Raw genomic sequence first — 23,642 nt, 5'->3', positions numbered from 1 at the left:
TTATATATATATGAAGAGAAGGGGAGGGAAAAGTAGACTTTTTAGAGTATCTCACCATTTTGTTTCCTGAGGCTGCTATAAGCAAGTACCACAAACTGTGTGGCTTAAAACAACAGAAATGTATTCTTTCACATTTATGAAGGCTAGAAGTCTAAAATCAAGGAATCAGCAGGGTTGGTTCTTTCCAGAGGCCCTCAAGAACAATCTGTCCCTTACTAGCTTCTAGTGGCTGTTGGCAATCCTTGGCATCCCTTGGCTTGTACCAGCAGTTAACCCTAGTATCTGCCTCCATCTTTATGTGACCCTCTCTGTCTCTACCTCCTTTCTCTCTGTGTGTCCTCTGCTCTTACAAGGGAAACAGTGTTACATTTAGAGCCCACCCTAATTTCAGGAAGATTTCATTCTTATATGCTTAAATTCATTATATCTGTATTTCTAGATCCTTAACTAATTATAGCTGCAAAGTCCCTATTTCCAAATAAGGTCACATTCTGAGGTCCTACACAGGCACAAATTTTGGAGGAGACACTAGCTAACCCACTACACTCACCATACTTTATTTGTGGTCAACTACTTTGTTTAAATAAACTTCTGACTCATTTGTGTCTCCCTCTCTCATTTTCCTTATGGCACCAAGCCTGAAATTATATATAACTAACTACCTCCAAGGACCCACTGTCTCATCTATAAAATGGCATTGGTATCAACAGATGTCAATGAAAGAATCCAAACTGACTTGGAATAAATAAGTGGTCCATGCACCAATTTGGCATCTTTCAAAAACTACCTGGAACCGTTTGGTAAGTGATGTAACTTCTTAATGTCTGTGTTATCAGAAAGATAAAATGAGTTGGTCATGATCTGATATACTTGGGAGTTTGATCTTAAACTCTTCCACTGAATAACAGTACCTATCAAAAAGATGAATTACCCAACTTCCCTTAATCTCAGGTCTTTTATTTATAAAATCAGAATAAAGTACTGATTTTATTGATAAAATAAAAATCCTGTATACAAATGTGCCTACTACAGTAGATCCAGTGGTTAGCCAAATGACAAGTTTTGTTTGGCCAGCACAATGGACTTCATTTTTATTTGTATCTAAATGACTTTAAGCAGAGAAGGCATTTTCCAATTTGCCACTGACAACACTCTCCACTGGCTTAAGCTTAGTTTATCTGTCTTGGGAAGTCTTTGAGTCTGTTACTACAATGTAGATACACAGCAAATAATAAATGAGAATGATATCAGAGGCTACCTGTCCCCATACTGACCATCCAATTTAGCAACAGGGAATTCACTACCTAGAAGGAGAACTAATTTCATTTTTTTTTAAACAATTGCATTTCTGGTAAATTCTTCCTTCCGTTTCTGTAAGTTTTATTCACTGACCTTAGTTTTTACTCCGAAGACCATATTAAATAAATCTAATTGTGCATCTAGTCAACTGTCTTTCATTTACATGAACACATCTATTGTGACTCCTCAATACATGAGATAATTTCTATGAGAGCATTCAAAGGCATAATTGTAAATTACAATTAGTATACATCATTACACCATTCATCTTACTGCTGTCAAAAAACAGCCCAAGGAAATTTTCATGCCATGAGATGATTATATTCCAAGCTTATAAATAATCAGCTCTCCTTTAGTTTTTTGACTTTGTGAGATATGATGTGAAAACCCCAATTAGTCACTCCCAATGTTTACTGGAAAAAGGAGAGAACTATACTCTTTTGCAAATTTAACAAGGGTTCTCCTTTATCCACTTCTGTTGGGCCCAAAGATCACAGAATCAGATGAATGAACAATTTTGCTTCTTACAAAAATAATTTTTAAGCCAGTCTTAAACTCTCAGATTTATCAACAGAATGTAGTATGCTCTCTCACCACCCTCTTGCCTCCAGGCCACCTTTTCAGCTCTAGGAGCCCTACAGAAAAACTTGAAAATGCTAACTTGAAACTATTGACCAATGGTCATATGTCAAGAGTCTAGAGAATTTGACAGGAGCTCTGAGCCAGACCTGGTATTCCTGGTATTTAGAATGCATGAGAAAGAAATACCAATCACCTTGGACAGCAGCCTCTCATGCAAAGGCTATAATTGCCAAGTGACCAGATGTCAATATAGTCAGCTCCCTGCAATGACTATAGGAATTCTATGGGGTCTGGAATGCTGAGATACTTACTTATCTTGCTGATAGAAAAATAAACTACTGTCACCAAGCCTTTGATATTTGGGCCCTCTAGAAGTTAATTCTCTTTAAAGATAAGGCAATCCAAAGTACCACGGTTAATGCACATTAACTGCTAGTGATGGAAAAGACAAAGATGCCATTGCCAATAATTTCTAAAGTATATCATATTTATATTTCTTTGCTATTTCCCCATTCAAACCAATAATAAATTTACCCAAATAATCCTTTGACTAATGAAATTATGCTATTCAAAATCTTCTAAAGCAAAATCTGTAAGTTAGTTGGAATACATTAATATATCAGTTACAAATTTAGAAAACAGATTCTGAAGTCAGAGTTTTTAAATTATTTTTTTAATCTACAGAAAAACTCCATCTGCATTATACACAAATACAGCAGAGCAGAGGGGGAAAAATCATTAATAATCTTAGTCATTAGAGATAATAAGTGGTGAAATTTTGGATTTCTCAAAGTACCTTTCAGACAACCAAAGACTTATAAATATGAAAACGGAGACAATTATCCACCTCATATGGCATGATTACCATAGTTCAAGGCAGCATTTTCCACAGTCATTCTATCCAGCTGAACATTCTGCCATCAGGACAGCCTTAAGAATTTTTCCTATACTGCCAAATTGAAAATACTCTCAAAACTTCCTGACCCTTGTTACCATGTAATTTCTCATATATTTAGAATGGCTAGTGAAATTAGCCCACATGATAACTACATTTTATTATATGTAATAGCCAAATCCATATAACTCAGCCTTAAAATTCCTCATGTTTAAGAGATCCAGTTCAATAAAAACGAGCTTGCTGCAACTTGATGTTTCATACTTGATATATTTATAGTTTTTTTTAGAATAAGAGATCCTTATTAAGCAAATATAGGCAAAGTAGCAAATATAATCAAATACATTTTAAGAGATTTTAAGAATTAAAAAAATAACTGAATAGTCATAGTATTATTGCTTAAAGATAAAAAAAGAAAAAATATACTTAATCAAAATGATTCCTCACTTCTATTGTGCTGATGAGCTGTGAGAATCCCAAAGTGTGAAATTAAAGAATAAAACAAATGGCTAAAAAACACTTAATAATTATTGTTAAGAAATTATATGCTTTTAGAAAGCTATATATCTTATAGTTTAAAACTTTCAATCCATAATTCAAGAAGAAGATGAAACAACCCTAAAACACTATTAAACAGTATTTAATAGATGTCAGCAATGGATAAGAAATAGAATAATCAAGAAATTAGGCCTCAGCAGCAAGGTAGCAGGAGGCTAGGACCGGAAAAGGTGAATTAAGGTATAAGTTGCAGCATTTTCTATATTGGGCATGGCCTCTGAATATGAAGGACAATCACACCTAAAGAAGGTAAAATATTACACCTATATAAAAACTTGCACACGTGGGGTGCCTGGGTGGCTCAGTCAGTTAAGCGCCCAACTCTTGATCTCAGTTCAGGTCATGATCTCACCATTCCTGGGTTCAAGCCCCACGTTGGGCTCCTCGCTGACAATGCAGAGCCTTCCTGGGATTCTGTCTCTCCCTCTCTCTGCCCCTCCCCTGCACACATGCTCACTCTCTCTCACTCTCTCTCAAAATAAAGTTAAAAAAATTACAAACATATATTTATAAGAGTTTGATTCAAAACCTGAAAGCAAACATCATGTCCTTCAGTAGGTAAAAGGATAAATAAACTCTGGTATGTCCAGACAATGGAGTATTATTTAGTGCTATGAAGAAATGAGCTATGAAGCAATGAAAATGCATGCAGGGTCTGAAATGCATTTTACTACATGAAAGGAGCCAATCTGAAAAGCCTACATACTGTACGATTCCAACAATATGACATTTTGGAAAAGGTAAAACTATGGAGACAGCAAAACGATCAGTAGTTACCAGGGGTTGCAGAAGAGTGGGGTAAATAGGCAGGACACACAGAGAATTTCTAGGGCAGTGAATCTACTCTGTGTGATACTGCAAATGGTGGATACATGTCGTTACACATTTGCCTAAACCGACAGAACGTGCAACATCAATAGTGAACACTAATGTAAACTAAGGACTCTGGATGATAAGGATGTGGCAATACAGGTTCAGTAGTTGTAGGACATGTACGACTCTAGTGGGGAATATTAATAATGGGGAAGAAGTTTGCATGTTTGGGGCAGGAGGTATATGAGAAATACGGTACCTTCCTCTCAACTTTCCTGTGAACCTAAAACTGTTCTAAAAAGTAAAACCTACTTAATTTCAAAAAAAAAAAAAAAAGCAAATAAAGACTTTTTCAGACATACAACAGCTGAAAGAATGTATCACCAACAAAACTGTACCAGAAGAAATGTTAAAGAAAACCCTTCAGGCAGAAACACTGGTAAATGATACCAGATGGAAATAGCAATCTATACAAATGAATGAAAAATAACAGAGAAACAATAGCCATATATATATATATATATATATATATATATATATATATATACACACACACACACATATATAGCCATATATATATAGATAGATAGATAGATAGATAGATGCAATCTTATTTATCTATATGGAGAATAACTGCCTAAATAAAAACAATAATTACCAATGTAGCACAGGATTCATAACATACTTAAAAGTAAAAGGTATGACCAAAAAATATCACAAAGGCTGGGAGTCAAAAATGAAAATATACTATTGTAAGGTTCCTACGTTATACATGAAGTAGTATGATATCACTTGAAGGTAGACTGCGATTAAATATGTATGTCATAAATCCTAAAGCAACCATTAAAATAACAAAGCAAAGAATCTCAGCTAATATATCAATAAAGGACACATTATACATACAGAATCATACAGATCTGTATGAATCATACAGTTTATCTATTACAAAAGAAAACAGAAAAAAGGAGGAAAAAAAGAAGAAATAGGTGAGACAAGAAGATGGCAGATTTAAATTTTATCATCAATAACAAAACATTTAAATGTTCTAAACACTCCAACTAAAAGGCAAATTTTGTCAGACTGCATACCAAAACAAACCCAAATTATGCGCTTCTTACAGGAAATGCACTTCAAATATAAAGACACTAATAGTTAAAAGCAATGATGAAAGAAACCCTACTATACTAACAAATAATCAATAGAAAGCTGGAGTGATTCTATAATATTGGGCAAAATTGAGACCAGAGAAAAGAATACACCTAGGAGTAAGAAGTTTCCTTCAAAAACATAAAGAGGTAAATTCATTAGGAAAACTTTATGTGCCAAATAATTTTACGCTTCACAAAGCACTTCAAGAGAAACTTCCAGGGAAGACAGAAGAGTACGAAGACCCTAAAGCTCACCTCATCCTGCAAATACCAACAGATAACATGTACATCAGTTCAAATAACCCACAAAATGACCTGAAGACTGGGAAAACAGACTCTCCACAGCCAAATATACAAAAGAGGCCACATCAAAGAGGGTAGGAAGGGCATAGATGTGGTGAGGAACTAAATGGACCCTTGGGACTATCTCCTGGAGGGAGGGACACCACAAGTGTGAAAAGAGAAGACCAGAGCTTCACACCAAGCACCCCAGGCACAGGAAATCTGCATGAAAACAAGAAAGGCATAATTTCATGAGTTCCTGCAAGCAGCAAAGGCTTAAAACCTGGACCTTTAAAAATCAGCAGCTCAGCTCTGGCAAGCCAGAGGGCAAGCGGAAAGGGAATCCCCACATGCAAAGAGACAGAACAACAAACAGCCCTGTGGAGATACAGCACAGAAGCAGCAGTTTGAAAATGCCTGTGGTATACAGGAGGGAGATTTGTTTACTAATGTCATAGCATGTACTAGAGGGGAAAGGATTATTAGGAGACTTCCCACAAACAAAGAAGCTGGCAGGTGCTATCTCCCTGCCCTGCCCCCCAGCCTAGACATGCAGATCTCTAGAGGAACTAACACAGTGCCAATACTCACTACTTAACTTGTTACCAGTATACCCCGCCCCTACATTCTCCTATGGACCTGCCCCCTCTAATAGGCCATTGGCCGGAGCCCATCCAAAGCAGTTTCACAAGCATGATAAGGTGATAACAGCCCTGACAGGGACCAGCACCACTACAAAGTGACCCCTGCCCAGGGAAGAGGGAAAGATAACCACACATACCAGTCAGAATGCAGCCTTCCAGTGTGCTGGAAGCAAACAACTGGTTGACTGCAGGCCCCACACACCAACAGAAGCTCCTCACGGGACAACACAGGTAGAGTACACTTTAGTTCCATGTGACTGCATTCCTGGTAAACAGCTGGTCTGACCCAAGTCAAGCCCAAGGTGGCCCCAGAATGGTAATTTACAGCACAGGGACCAAACCATGCCCACAACAGGTATAGAGAGGCATCATAAATGATTGAAATGAACGCAAAAATGACTTGGCCAAAATACTAGGGCATACACAACACACATAGGAGGCACCCCTGAAGCACGAGGTTCTAGTGAACAGGGGTCATTGCACTTCCGGGCACTACAGGATCTCTTCTTCATGAGGCCACTATTTGCAAGTGCAGGAACATAGTTTTTCCTAATATATAGAAAGAGTCACAAAGAGTTAAACAAAATGTGGAGACAGAGGTACATATCCCAAATGAAGGAAGGAACAGGACATAATTACAGCAAGAGAGCTAAACAAAACGAATAGGACATGCCTGATAAAGAATCTAAAGTAAAAGTTATAAAGATACAGATGGGACTAGAGAAAAAAAGGGGAGGAGCTCAGTGAGACTCTTCAAGAGATCAAAAACAAAAAAAAAGAACCAATCAGAGATGAAGATTTTAACAACTGAAATTAAAAACACACTAGACAGAATAAATATCAGACTAGAGGAAGCAGAAGAATGGATAAATAACCTGGAGGATAGAGTAATGGAAAGCAATCAAGCTAAGCAAGTGAGAGAAAAACAAATAAAAACAAATAAAAATAGATTAAGGGAAATCAGTGACACCATCAAACCTAATAATATTCACATTATGGGGATCCCAAAAGGAGAAGACAGAGAAAAAGGAGTAGACAATTTACATGAAGAAATAATACTTAAAACTTCCCAAATGTGGGCAAGGAAACAGAAATCCAGATCCAGGAGGCACAAAGAGCCCTCAATAAAATCAACCTAAGGAGGTCCAAACAAGACGCATAGTAATTAAAATGACAAAAGAGAAGTGATAAAGAAAGAGTTTTAAAAGCAGCAAGAGAGAAGAAAACAGTTACATTCAAGGGACTCCATAAGGCTGTCAGAAGGTTTTTCAACACAAACTTTGCAGACAAGAAGAGAGTGGCATGATTGATATATTCAAAGTGCTTGGGAAAAAAAATCCTGCAGTAAAGAAAGTCTATCCAGCAAGACTATCATTCAGAAAAGAGGAGAGATAGTTTCCCAGACAATCAACGTGACATATCACATCAATAAGAGAAAGGATAAATTATGATCATGTCAATAGAGCTGAAAAAGCAATAGATGCTTTTGTTCTCACCACTTCTATTTGGTACAGTACTGGAAGTTTTAGCCACAGCACACAGACAAAAAAAGAAATAAAAGGCATCCAAATAGGTAAAGAAGAAGTAAAACTGTCACTATTTACAGACGGCATGATACTATATATAGAAAACCATGAATACTCTACCAAAAATGACTAGAACTGATAAAATCCAGTAAGTTCACAAGATATAAAATCAATATACAAAATCCATTGCATTTCTATATACTAATAATGAAGTAGCAGAAAGAAAAATTAAGAAAACAATCCCATTTGCAATTACACCAAAAATAATAAAACATCTATAAACTAAACCAAAGAGGTGAAAGATCTGTATTCTGCAAACTATAAAACACTGATGAAAGACACTGAAGACAATGCAAACAAATGGACGTATATTCCATGCTCATGGATTGGAAAAACAAATACTGTTAAAATGTCCCTACTGCCCAATCTACAGATTTAAAGCAATCCCTATCAAAATACCAACAGCATTTTTCACAGAACTAGAATAAACAATACTAGCATTTGTATGAAACCATAAAAGACCCCAGATAGCCAAAACAATCTTGTAAAAGAAAAGCTGGAGGCATCACAATTCTTAACATCAAGTTATATTACAAAGCTGTAGTAATCAAAGCAGTATTGTACTGGCACAAAAACAGACACAGAGATCAATAGAAAAAAACAAAGATCCCAGAAATAAAGCCACAATTATATGTTCAATTAGTCTTTGACAAAGAAGGCAAGAATATTTAATGGGTAAAAGTCTCTTCAACAGTGTTAGGAAAACTGGACAGCTGCATGCAAAAGAATGAAACTGGATGATTTTCTTATGCCATACACAAAAATGAACTCAAAATGGATTAAGGATCGCAATGTGAGACCTGAAATCATAAAAATCCTAGAAGAAAGCAGAGGCAGTAATCTCTCTGACATCAGCCATAGCAACATTTTTCTAGATAGGTTTCCTGAGGCAAAAGAAACAAAAGCAAAAATAAACTATTGGGACTAGATCAAAATAAAAAGTTTCTGCACAGCAAAGGAAACAACAGTACTAAGACAACCAAATGAATGGGAGAAGATATTCGCAAATTACATGTTCAATGAAGGGTTAAAACCAAAATATGTAAATAAATTATACAATTCAACACTCAAAAAACAAATAATCCAATTTAAAAATGAGGAGAGATGAACAGACATTTCTCCAAAGAAGACATCCAGATGGCTAACAGACACATGAAAAGATGCTTAACATCACTCATCAGGAAAATGAAAATCAAAACTACGAGATATTGTCTCACACGTGTCAGAATGGCTAATATCAAAAACAGAAGAAACAACAAGTGTTGGCAAGGACGTGGAAAAAAAAAAAATCCTTGTGCACTCTTGGTGTGAGTGAGAACTGGTGCAGCCAATGAAGAAGATAGTGTGGAGTTTCCCGAAAAAATTAAAAATAGAACTACCCCATGATCCAGTCATCACACTACTGAGTATTTACACAAAGAATATGAAAACACTAATTTGTAAGAACATATACACCTCTACATTAATTGCAGCATTGTTTACAATAGCCAAATTATAGAAGCAGCCCAAGTGTCCATTGCTGGATGAACGGATAAAGAAAATGTGATGTGTGTGTATACACATGCACAAACACACAGACACACAGACACACACACACACACACACACAGGAATATTATTCAGCTATTAAAAAAGAATGAAATCTTGCCATTTGCAACAACATGGATGGAGCTAGAGAGTATAATGCTAAGTGAAATACGTTAGTCAGAGAAAAACAAATATGATATGATTTCACTCATGTATAGTACTTAAGAAACAAATGAACAAAGAAAAAAAGAGACAAACCATAAAACAGACTTGTAACTATATTGAACAAACTGGTGGTTACCAGAGGGGAAGTGGGTGGAGGAATGGGTTAAATAGGTAAAGGAGATTACAAATATGCTTATCATGATGAGCACTGAATAATGTATAGAATTGTTGAATCTCTATATTGTACTCTTGAAACTAATATAACACAGTATGTTAACTACAGTGGAATTACAATTTTTTAAACTATATGCAAAAGAAGAGTAATAAAACTCAACATAAGAAAACTAAAGAAAATAGTGCAATAACAAAAAATAAAAAATAGAAACAATTCAATGAAAGTAAAACTTGACTTTTTGGATCAATAGTATCAGGATCTGAACAGTATCAGAATTGAGAGAATATTACTACAGACTCTAATGACATCAAAAGAATATCAAGGGAAGTTACAAAAAAAATGTTTAAGTTGGATTACATCAAATTCAAAAATTTTCACTGCAAATAATACCATCAAAAAGTGAAAGAAGACAACCCAGAGAATAAGAAAAAACACTTGAAAATAATGTATCTGATAAAGAATTTACATTTAGCATATGTAAAGAACCCTTAGAACTCAACAATGAAAAAATAAAAACTTGATTTAAAACTGGGGCAATAATTTGAAGAGTCATTTCCCTAAAGAAGATATACAATTGGCCAATATGCACATAAAAAGATGTTCAACACTAGTCACTAAGGAAATACAACTAAAACTACAGTGAGATACCATGTCACACCCACTAACAACAGACAATAACACATATTGGTGAGCATGTAGAAAAATTACAACTATCACATATTTCTCATGGTAATGTAAAATGCTATGGTTACTCTGAAAAAAAAAACAGTTTGACAGTTCTGCTAAAAGTTAAACGTAAGAGTTAACGTATGATCTGGTAACTCCACTCCTAGGTACTCAAAAGAAATGAAAACGTCTGTCCACATAAAAATATATAAATAAATGTTCATAGCAGCATTATTCATAATAGTCAAAAAGTGGAAATAATCCAAATGTCCATTAAATGACAAACTAACAGGAGATCGAGGAAGATGGCGGCATAGGAGAACGCTGGGCTCACCACATCCTGCCGATCACTTAGATTCCACCTACACCTGCCTAACTAACCCAGAAAACCACCAGAAGACTAGCAGAACTGATTCTCTGGAGCCAAGTGCAGACGAGAGGCCCATGTAAGAGGGTAGGAAGGGCGGAGAGGCGGTGTGCGCTACACGGACTGGCGGGAGGGAGCCGGGGCGGAGGGGCGGCCTGCCGGCCAAGCAGAGCCCCCGAGTCTGGCTTGCAAAAGCAGAGGGGCCAAACGGAGTGTGCTCTGACAGCAAGCGGGACTTAACATCTGGGAGGTTATAAGTTAACAGCTCTGCTCAGAGAGCGGGAAGGCTGGAGGACAACAGGAGGGAGAGTTGTTGAGCTCAGCTTGGTGGGGAACTAAGGCACTCACCAGCGCCATCTCCCTGGCCCATCCCCCAGACAAAATCCCGAAGGGAACCAGTTTCTGTCAGGGAACTTGTTTGCACCACGCAAACACCCAACACTGTGCTTCTGCAGATCCATCCCTCCAGCAGCAGGTCTGACTCCCTCCCAGTGCCACAGGGCCCCTCCCAAAGTGGATCACGGGAGGATAAACGAGCTGAGCCTGCCCCTCCAGCGCCCCCCCTCTCCGTGCACCTTGCCAATCCACCCCAGCTAATACACCAGATCCCCAGCACCACAAGCCTGGCAGTGTGCAAGTAGCCCAGATGGGCCACGCCACCCCACAGTGAATCCCGCCCCTAGGAGAGGGGAAGAGAAGGTACACACCAGTCTGACTGTGGCCCCAGCGGTGGGCTGGGGGCAGACATCAGGTCGACTGCGGCCCCGCCCACCAATGCAGTTATTCAAGACAGCACAGGGGAAGTGCCCCGAAATCCCACACCACTCCAGGGACTATCCAAAATGACGAAACAGAAGAATTCCCCTCAAAAGAATCTCCAGGAAATAACAACAGCTAATGAACTGATCAAAAAGGATTTAAACAATATAACAGAAAGTGAATTTAGAATAATAGTCATAAAATTAATCACTGGGCTTGAAAACAGTATACAGGACAGCAGAGAATCTATTGCTACAGAAATCAAGGGACTAAGGAACAGACAGGAGGAGCTAAAAAATGATATCAATGAGTTGCAAAATAAAATGGAGACAACCACAGCTTGGAATGAAGAGGCAGAGGAGAGAATAGGGGAACTAGAAGATAAAATTATGGAAAAAGATGAAGCTGAGAAAAAGAGAGATAAAAAAATCCAGGAGTATGAGGGGAAAATTAGAGAACTAAGTCATGCACTAAAGAGAAATAATATACGCATAATTGGTATTCCAGAGGAGGAAGAGAGAGGGAAAGGTGCTGAAGGGGTACTTGAAGAAATAATAGCTGAGAACTTCCCTGATCTGGGAAAGGAAAAAGGCATTGAAATCCAAGAGGCACAGAGAACTCCCTTCAGACGTAACTTGAATCGATCTTCTGCATGACATATCACAGTGAAACTGGCAAAATACAAGGATAAAGAGAAAATTCTGAAAGCAGCTAGGGAGAAACGTGCTCTAACATATAAAGGGAGACCTATAAGACTCGTGACGGATCTCTCTACTGAAACTTGGCAAGCCAGAAAAGAATGGCAGGAAATCTTCAATGTAATGAACAGAAAAAAATATGCAGCTGAGAATCCTTTATCCAGCAAGTCTGTCATTTAGAAAAGAAGGAGAGATAAAGGTCTTCCCAAATAAATGACAAACTAACATATATCCATACAATGGAATATTATTTGGTCACAAAAAGGAGTAAGCACTTACACATATTATAACATGAAAACAGTATTCTAAGTGAAATAAATCAGTCTCAAAATATCACATATTTATTATTCCACTTAGATGAAATGTCCAGAATAGGCAACTCTGTAGAGATAGAAAGTAGATACAGTAGACAGAAAATGGTTGCCTAGGGCTATCAGGGAGAGGAGAATAAGGAATAACAGCTAATAGGTATGAAGTTTCTTTTAGGGCAAAGAAACTATTCTAAGAATAGAGAGCGGTAATAGTTTTAAAACCCCATGGAAATACTAAAAATCACTGAATATTACCTTTCAAGTGAACTGTATGGTATATGAATTATATTTCAATGAAGTTGTTAAAACTAACAAAGGAATATAATGAACCACCTTATGGTCATAAATGTGACAAGTCAGACGAAATGAGCAAATTCCTTGACAAAACTAATAAAGCTCATTGAAGAACAAATAGATGACTTCAATAGTCCATTATCTATTAACAAAATTTAATCTACAGTTAAAAATCCACCCAGAAAGTAAACACTAGTCACAGATAGCTTCTTTTGTGAATTGGGCCAAGCAATTAAGAGAAAAACAATAAAAATTCTACATAAAACCTTCAAAAAGTTAAACAAGAAGGAATACTTTCAAGTTCACATTTTGAGATCAGTATTCCCTTGATACCAAAACCTGGAAGACATTACAAGAAAAGGAAAATATAGAATAATGTTTCTCATGATCATAGATACAAAACCTCAACATAGTCTTTGCATATCAATTCCCACAATAAATAAAAAGAATAATTGACATGACCAAATGCAACACTGTTTTAATGTTCACAAATCAATCAATGTAATCTACCATATTAACATTATAAAAAAATAAGAAAACATGATCTTATCAATTGATGCAGAAAAATCATTTGTCAAAATTCAACTTCCATTCCTAATAAAAACTCTCAGAACTAAGAATACAGAGAACTTCCCCCACATATTCAAGACCAACTACAAATAACCTACAGCTAACATTACACTTAATGTTGAAAGACCAAATGTTCTCTTCCTTAGATAAGGAATAAAACAAGGATGTATATTCTCATTATTTCTCTTCAACATTGTACTAGAGGTTTTAGGCAGTGCAATCAGGGAAAGGAAAGAAATAAAAGCATCAAGGATAGGAAAAATAAAAACATGTAAAACACTCTTTATTCACAGTCAACATGATCATCTGTATAAAAAAATTCAAATGAAATCTACAAAAAGCCACTGGAACTAATAAATGAGTTTACTGAAGTGCAGGATAAAAGATCACTACACAAAAACCAATTGTGGGGCGCCTGGGTGGCTCAGTCAGTTAAGCGTCCAACTTCAGCTTAGGTCATGATCTCGTGGTTCATGGGTTTGAGCCCTGTGTCAGGCTCTGTGCTGAAAGCTTGGAGCCTGGAGCCTACTTTAGATTCTGGTTCTCTCTCTCTCTCTCTCCCCCCAAAAATAAATAAACATTAAAAATATTAAAAACCAATTGTATTTTTATATGCTCTCAACAAATGAGAATTTGAAATTTAAAAAATACCATTTACAATAACATAAAAAGTATGGAACATTTTATAATAAATCTGACCAAAGATGTAAAAAGAGCTATACATTAAACACTAAGTAATTCAACACAGTACTGGAAGTCCTAGCCCAAGAAATTAGGCAAGGAAAAGAAATAAAAGGAATCCAAATTGGAAAGAAAGAAGTAAAACTGTCTCTATTTACAGATATATTATATACCATGTATATATATAAAACCATAGAGACTCCACACCAAAACAGCTGTTAAGATTAATCAACAAATTATGTAAAGTTGCAGAATACACAACTGATATATAAAAATCAGATGTGTTTTTACTCGACAATAAAAAGTAGTGAAGAACTGTTAAATGTAACATGGATAAATTTTAAATATACTAAGGAAAGAAAATAGACCAGAAAGCACATATACTATATGAATTCATTTACATAAAATTCTACAAAAGGCAAATCTATACTCACAGAAAACAGATTCATGTTTGCCTTTGGTGGAGGAGATGGAGAGGGGTTAGAGGAATTACACAAATGAAGAAATTTTTTTAAATGTTTATTTATTTTTTAGAGAGAAAAGGAAGGTAAGAGAAAGTTGGGGAGGGGCAGAGAGAGGAAGACAGAGAATCTGAAGCAGGCTCCGTGCTGCTAGTGCAAGCCCAATGTGGGGCTCAAACTCACAAACCATTAGATCATGACCTGAACCAAAGTCAGATGTTTAACTGACAGAGCCACTCAGGTGCCCGTAGGAAATTTTTAAGAGTGATGCACATTTTCATTATCTCAATTTTGATGATGGCTTCACTGGCATATACATATATCCCAACGTATCCATTTTTATACCTTAAATATGTGGTTTGTTTTATGACAATTATGTTTTAATAAAGTTGTTTAAATTAACAAAAAGCAGAGAGAAAAACATTTGTATGGAAAGTTAATTTACCAGGAAGTATTATACTCAACAACTGGGAATAAGCCAGAGTTAGATTAAAATCTAATAATTTTTTAATTGATGAAAATGTTGAAAGGCTATAGTTTATTTATATTTACCTTTAAAGATTATTCTATTAGAAAAATCGGCTTCATCCAAATAGGGCTTCATAAGTCCAACTATATTAATAAAAAACTAATTTTTTTTTGCAAAATCAACATCTGTTTTTAAACTTTAATAATTGTAATCTTTTACTCTTGGCTTCTGAGTATCAACATATATTTCATAATAGTTTGGAAATACAATTCTAATTTCTATATTTCACTTTTATTAAGTATTTTGTATCGGGGGAAATCTGAAGTATAAGCACCTAACATTGTATAATACAGATTTTGTTTTAAATAGCATAAGTAATTCAATTTACATATTTAACACCATCATCCAATATAAACTGAGTACCAAAAAACCCTCACCTTCTCTCACCACATTTCTGAATTTTATGTAGACAGAAAAATGCTTATGCAGTGTGAAGATCCTTAAAGGTAAAATATGGCTCTCTCATAAATTTCCAGACACTTAATATTTACTTTTTATATGAAATATTATGGGCTTGAGGCTATAGGATATATTCAGCAGTATAAAATGTATTCTCTACCCTCAAGGAGCTTAAAATCTAATAGAGGAAATAAGAGTAACACATAATAGTAAAATCGATAGGTGATAGTATAAAAATTAGTAATGTAATTAGGTGGTCAATGAGTAATCTCTGTGAGTTTAGAGAAGGCAATAGTTTGGGATGGTTTCTAGATGATGATGCGAGTTTATCACACTGCACCATAACTGCCTATTTACTTGTCAGATTCCCCATTATAATGTAATCTCCTTGAAAGCAGAGATTCTGTCTTGTTATGAGCTGAGCACTAAAGTTCATGCGTGCAAAAGCAAGCACTCAATACATGGTTGGTGAATAATCTATGAATAACAGAATAGAAGGGTTAGGCATGTAGGATCTGAATGCACAATTCAACTTTTGGAAGAGCTGGTAGTATTAAGCAAAGGCATATAGTTGGAAAAGTAAGAATGATTCTGCAAGAGTGACCAAGCCAACATACCCAGAGTGTTAAATGAATGCAGAATCATAAGATAAGATAGAAATGGAGTCATTAGTACAACCCCCATTAAGACCGGAGGTAACAGAACCAATTAGGGGACAGATGTAATGCACATGTAAGCCAAAGAAGTCCCTAGTCAAGTCCCTACTGTCAAGTGAACAGTAGAAAAAGAAACTAGTTATAACCCAACATCCATGACAGAGGAAAAATTGTATCTGCCTTAGTAACACACACTAAAATCAGCATGATACAGAGATAAGCATGCCCACTCAACAAGGATGAGATGCAAATTCATGAAGCATTCCATATATTACTAAAAAAAAAGAAAAACAACTGTCAGCAAACGCTGAGTTGAGAGGAAGCACAAAAAGTGTGGAAAGTAAGGATGACCAAGCCTTCAACTCTGCATAACAGGAAATACAGTAGTATATTTCAACACTGGATGGGGGATTCATTTTGATAAGAAAATTAAAAGTGGTTTTAATATTAAACTTACATTTTTACACATCAAATAAGAAAACTCAAGGAGAAAGTGTGAGATTTTCAGACAGATGACTAGAGAGATGAGGATTAGATGTATTTCCTAAAAAAAAAAAAAAAAAAAAAAAAAAAAACTTAATCAGAATTTTTAGCTGAATCCAGAAGAGTAAATCTGAGCTGTAGGAAATGTCCATAATGTTAAAGGACACTGGAAAAGAGAGGAAAACATAACTGGAAAAAGACATATACTCAGGATGTCATAGCACCAAAGAGGCTAAAGAGCGATCTTAAAGCAAGGGCTGATATTAGTAGAGATAACCAGAAGTTAAGGAGAAAGATTTGACCACCATGAAAGATATCAATTACCTTTGAGAATTTAAATCAGGCTAGACATCTGGTTCCTAATTTTAAAGGAGAACAAATGGTGAAAATTTTGATGTAGCATAGTATGTACATTGTACTGCCACAAGAAGTGTGGATATAAAAAAAAAAAATTAGTGCTTAGCAATAAGGAAGAGTGTGTGTGAGGATGCAGGGGGAAGATGGTGGCGTAGGAGGACGCTGGGCTCACCGCGCGTCCTGCTGATCACTTAGATTCCACCTACACCTGCCTAAAGAACCCAGAAAACCGCCAGAGGATTAGCAGAACGGAGTCTCCGGAGCCAAGCGCAGACGAGAGGCCCACGGAAGAGGGTAGGAAGGGCGGCGAGGCGGTGCGCGCTCCACGGACTGGCGGGAAGGAACCGGGGCGGAGGGGCGGCTCGCCGGCCAAGCAGAGCCCCCAAGTCTGGCTGGCAAAAGCGGAGGGGCCGGACGGACTGTGTTCCGACAGCAAGCGCGACTTAGCCTCTGGGAGGTCATAAGTTAACAGCTCTGCTCAGAAAGCGGGAAGGCTGGAGGACAAAGGGAGGGAGAGCTGCTGAGCCCCCGGACGGCAGAGCTCAGCTTGGCGAGGAACAAAGGCCCTCGCCAGCGCCATCTCCCTCGCCCATCCCCCAGCCAAAATCCCAAAGAGAACCAGTTCCTGCCAGGGAACTTGCTCGCTCTGCGCAAACACCCAACTCTGTGCTTCTGCGGAGCCAAACCTCCGGCAGCGGATCTGACTCCCTCCCGCTGCCACAGGGCCCCTCCTGAAGTGGATCACCTAAGGAGAAGCGAGCTAAGCCAGCCCCTCCTGCCCCCGTGCACCTTGCCTACCCACCCCAGCTAATACGCCAGATCCCCAGCACCACAAGCCTGGCAGTGTGCAAGTAGCCCAGACAGGCCACGCCACCCCACAGTGAATCCCGCCCCTAGGAGAGGGGAAGAGAAGGCACACACCAGTCTGACTGTGGCCCCAGCCGTGGGCTGGGGGCAGACATCAGGTCTGACTGCGGCCCCGCCCACCAACTCCAGTTATACACCACAGCACAGGGAAGTGCCCTGCAGGTCCTCACCACTCCAGGGACTCTCCAAAATGACCAAACGGAAGAATTCCCCTCAGAAGAATCTCCAGGAAATAACAACAGCTAATGAACTGATCAAAAAGGATTTAAACAATATAACAGAAAGTGAATTTAGAATAATAGTCATAAAATTAATCACTGGGCTTGAAAACAGTATACAGGACAGCAGAGAATCTCTTGCCACAGAGATCAAGGGACTAAGGAACAGTCACGAGGAGCTGAAAAGCGCTTTAAACGAAATGCAAAACAAAATGGAAACGACGACAGCTCGGATTGAAGAGGCAGAGGAGAGAATAGGTGAACTAGAAGATAAAGTTATGGAAAAAGAGGAAGCTGAGAGAAAGAGAGATAAAAAAATCCAGGAGTATGAGGGGAAAATTAGAGAACGAAGTGATACACTAAAAAGAAATAATATACGCATAATTGGTATCCCAGAGGAGGAAGAGAGAGGGAAAGGTGCTGAAGGGGTACTTGAAGAAATTATAGCTGAGAACTTCCCTGAACTGGGGAAGGAAAAAGGCATTGAAATCCAAGAGGCACAGAGAACTCCCTTCAGACGTAACTTGAATCGATCTTCTGCACGACATATCATAGTGAAACTGGCAAAATACAAGGATAAAGAGAAAATTCTGAAAGAAGCAAGGGATAAACCTGCCCTCACATATAAAGGGAGACCTATAAGACTCGTGACTGATCTCTCCTTTGAAACTTGGCAGGCCAGAAAGGCTTGGCACGATATCTTCAGTGTGCTAAACAGAAAAAATATGCAGCCGAGAATCCTTTATCCAGCAAATCTGTCATTTAGAATGGAAGGAGAGATAAAGGTCTTCCCAAACAAACAAAAACTGAAGGAATTTGTCACCACTAAACCAGCCCTACAAGAGATCCTAAGGGGGATCCTGTGAGACAAAGTACCAGAGACATCACTACAAGCATAAAACATACAGACATCACAATGACTCTAAACCCGTATCTTTCTATAATAACACTGAATGTAAATGGATTAAATGCACCAACCAAAAGACATAGGGTATCAGAATGGATAAAAAAACAAGACCCATCTATTTGCTGTCTACAAGAGACTCATTTTAGACCTGAGGACACCTTTAGATTGAGAGTGAGGGGATGGAAAACTATTTATCATGCTACTGGAAGCCAAAAGAAAGCTGGAGTAGCCATACTTATATCAGACAAACTAGACTTTAAATTAAAGGCTATAACAAGAGATGAAGAATGGCATTATATAATAATTACAGGGTCTATCCATCAGGAAGAGCTAACAATTATAAATGTCTATGCGCTGAATACCGGAGCCCCCAGATATATAAAACAACTACTCATAAACATAAGCAACCTTATTGATAAGAATGTGGTCATTGCAGGGGACTTTAACACCCCACTTACAGAAATGGATAGATCATCTAGACACACAGTCAATAAAGAAACAAGGGCCCTGAATGATACATTGGATCAGATGGACTTGATAGATATATTTAGAACTCTGCATCCCAAAGCAACAGAATAAACCTTCTTCTCGAGTGCACATGGAACATTCTCCAAGACAGATCATATACTGGGTCACAAAACAGCCCTTCATAAGTTTACAAGAATTGAAATTATACCATGCATACTTTCAGACCACAATGCTATGAAGCTTGAAATCAACCACAGGAAAAAGTCTGGAAAACCTCCAAAACCATGGAGGTTAAAGAACACCCTACTAACGAATGAGTGGGTCAACCAGGCAATTAGAGAAGAAATTAAAAAATATATGGAAACAAACGAAAATGAAAATACAACAATCCAAACGCTTTGGGATGCAGCAAAGGCAATCCTGAGAGGAAAATACATTGGAATCCAGGCCTATCTCAAGAAACAAGGAAAATCCCAAATACAAAATCTAACAGCACACCTAAAGGAAATAGAAGCAGAACAGCAAAGGCAGCCTAAACCCAGCAGAAGAAGAGAAATAATAAAGATCAGAGCAGAAATAAACAATATAGCACCTAAAAAAACTGTAGAGCAGATCAATGAAACCAAGAGTTGGTTTTTTGAAAAAATAAACAAAATTGACAAACCTCTAGCCAGGCTTCACAAAAAGAAAAGGGAGATGACCCAAATAGATAAAATCATGAATGAAAATGGAATTATTACAACCAATCCCTCAGAGATACAAACAATTATCAGGGAATACTATGAAAAATTATATGCCAACAAATTGGACAACCTGGAAGAAATGGACAAATTCCTAAACACCCACACTCTTCCAAAACTCAATCAGGAGGAAATAGAAAGCTTGAACAGACCCATAACCAGCGAAGAAATTGAATCGGTTATCAAAAATCTCCCAACAAATAAGAGTCCAGGACCAGATGGCTTCCCAGGGGAGTTCTACCAGACGTTTAAAGCAGAGATAATACCTATCCTTCTCAAGCTATTCCAAGAAATAGAAAGGGAAGGAAAACTTCCAGACTCATTCTATGAAGCCAGTATTACTTTGATTCCTAAACCAGACAGAGACCCAGTAAAAAAAGAGAACTACAGGCCAATATCTCTGATGAATATGGATGCAAAAATTCTCAATAAGATACTAGCAAATCGAATTCAACAGCATATAAAAAGAATTATTCACCATGATCAAGTGGGATTCATTCCTGGGATGCAGGGCTGGTTCAACATTCGCAAATCGATCAACGTGATACATCACATCAACAAAAAAAAAGAGAAGAACCATATGATCCTGTCAATCGATGCAGAAAAGGCCTTTGACAAAATCCAGCACCCTTTCTTAATAAAAACCCTTGAGAAAGTCAGGATAGAAGGAACATACTTAAAGATCATAAAAGCCATTTATGAAAAGCCCACAGCTAACATCATCCTCAACGGGGAAAAACTGAGAGCTTTTTCCCTGAGATCAGGAACACGACAGGGATGCCCACTCTCACCGCTGTTGTTTAACATAGTGCTGGAAGTTCTAGCATCAGCAATCAGACAACAAAAGGAAATCAAAGGCATCAAAATTGGCAAAGATGAAGTCAAGCTTTCGCTTTTTGCAGATGACATGATATTATACATGGAAAATCCGATAGACTCCACCAAAAGTCTGCTAGAACTGATACATGAATTCAGCAAAGTTGCAGGATACAAAATCAATGTACAGAAATCAGTTGCATTCTTATACACTAACAATGAAGCAACAGAAAGACAAATAAAGAAACTGATCCCATTCACAATTGCACCAAGAAGCATAAAATACCTAGGAATAAATCTAACCAAAGATGTAAAAGATCTGTATGCTGAAAACTATAGAAAGCTTATGCAGGTAATTGAAGAAGATTTAAAGAAATGGAAAGACATTCCCTGCTCATGGATTGGAAGAATAAATATTGTCAAAATGTCAATACTACCCAAAGCTATCTACACATTCAATGCAATCCCAATCAAAATTGCACCAGCATTCTTCTCAAAACTAGAACAAGCAATCCTAAAATTCATATGGAACCACAAAAGGCCCCGAATAGCCAAAGTAATTTTGAAGAAGACCAAAGCAGGAGGTATCACAATCCCAGACTTTAGCCTCTACTACAAAGCTATCATCATCAAGACAGTATGGTATTGGCATAAAAACAGACACATAGACCAATGGAATAGAATAGAAACCCCAGAACTAGACCCACAAACGTATGGCCAACTCATCTTTGACAAAGCAGGAAAGAACATCCAATGGAAAAAAGACAGTCTCTTTAACAAATGGTGCTGGGAGAACTGGACAGCAACATGCAGAAGATTGAAACTAGACCACTTTCTCACACCATTCACAAAAATAAACTCAAAATGGATAAAGGACCTGAATGTGAGACAGGAAACCATCAAAACCTTAGAGGAGAAAGCAGGAAAAGACCTCTCTGACCTCAGCCGTAGCAATCTCTTACTCGACACATCCCCAAAGGCAAGGGAATTAAAAGCAAAAGTGAATTACTGGGACCTTATGAAGATAAAAAGCTTCTGCACAGCAAAGGAAACAACCAACAAAACTAAAAGGCAACCAACGGAATGGGAAAAGATATTTGCAAATGACATATCGGACAAAGGGCTAGTATCCAAAATCTATAAAGAGCTCATCAAACTCCACACCCGAAAAACAAATAACCCAGTGAAGAAATGGGCAGAAAACATGAATAGACACTTCTCTAAAGAAGACATCCAGATGGCCAACAGGCACATGAAAAGATGTTCAACGTCGCTCCTTATCAGGGAAATACAAATCAAAACCACACTCCGATGTCACCTCACGCCAGTCAGAGTGGCCAAAATGAACAAATCAGGAGACTATAGATGCTGGAGAGGATGTGGAGAAACGGGAACCCTCTTGCACTGTTGGTGGGAATGCAAATTGGTGCAGCCGCTCTGGAAAGCAGTGTGGAGGTTCCTCAGAAAATTAAAAATAGACCTACCCTATGACCCAGCAATAGCACTGCTAGGAATTTATCCAAGGGATACAGGAGTACTGATGCATAGGGGCACTTGTACCCCAATGTTTATAGCAGCACTCTCAACAATAGCCAAATTATGGAAAGAGCCTAAATGTCCATCAACTGATGAATGGATAAAGAAATTGTGGTTTATATACACAATGGAGTACTACGTGGCAATGAGAAAAAATGAAATATGGCCTTTTGTAGCAACGTGGATGGAACTGGAGAGTGTGATGCTAGGTGAAATAAGCCATACAGAGAAAGACAGATACCATATGGTTTCACTCTTATGTGGATCCTGAGAAACTTAACAGAAACCCATGGGGGAGGGGAAGGAAAAAAAAAAAAAAAAGAGGTTAGAGTGGGAGAGAGCCAAAGCATAAGAGACTCTTAAAAACTGAGAACAAACTGAGGGTTGATGGGGGGTGGGAGGGAGGGCAGGGTGGGTGATGGGTATTGAGGAGGGCACCTTTTGGGATGAGCACTGGGTGTTGTATGGAAACCAATTTTCCATATTTATGGAAACCAATTTATGGACAGTAAATTTCATATATTAAAAAATAAAAAATAAAAAAAAAAAGGAAGAGTGTGTGTGTGTGTGTGTGTGTGTGTGTGTGTGTGTGTGTGTGTGTGTAAAACCAGGAAGGAGAGGGAATGGGCAGGAGAGTGGGAACTGGTGCACATTTAAACACAACAAAATATACTAATAATCCAAATCCAAGAATAATCAATCTTGCAGACTGCCTAATTAGATGTTGACTTTTAAAAGCAAAACCTCAACATCTCTTTAGACCTACTCTTTCTAAAATAGTAGCCACCAACTATTTGTGGCTGTTTAAATTAACTGAATTAAGTTAAAAATTCAGTTCCTCATTCACACCAGTCACATTTCAAATGCTCCACAGCCACATGTGACTAGTGGCTATCATACAAGACAATGCATATACAGAATATTTTCATAATCCCTGAAATTTTTATTGGACAGCTATGCTTCATACCATGGCCTTTTGAAAGTAGGTAAATTAACTCCAAATTTTTCTGAAATGTGTTGTATTTTAATAGAATAATGTGTTCATCCTCTTTGGTCCTTCTCCAAAGTAAGCACAAGCACCTACATGCATGCGCACGTACAGCATTTTACTGAGAAAGACATAAATCAAAAACAGAATTCAACTTGCACAGAACCATAAGCATTGATTACAAATCCCTAGAAATAC

General features: G+C 37.7%; 1 non-coding gene across 1 annotated transcript; it reads left to right on the top strand.

The window, feature by feature from the left end:
* Window positions 1-16,236: 16,236 nt before the first annotated feature.
* On the top strand, window positions 16,237-16,338 carry LOC128778454 (U6 spliceosomal RNA). The gene has a single exon (XR_008424040.1). It is a non-coding gene; the product is annotated as a U6 spliceosomal RNA (small nuclear RNA).
* Window positions 16,339-23,642: the final 7,304 nt, after the last annotated feature.

Source organism: Panthera pardus, unplaced genomic scaffold (genome assembly GCF_024362965.1).
Source record: "Panthera pardus isolate Hobbes unplaced genomic scaffold, ASM2436296v1 HiC_scaffold_2, whole genome shotgun sequence".
Lineage (NCBI taxonomy): Eukaryota > Metazoa > Chordata > Mammalia > Carnivora > Felidae > Panthera > Panthera pardus.
This window is presented reverse-complemented; position numbering and strand designations above follow the sequence as displayed.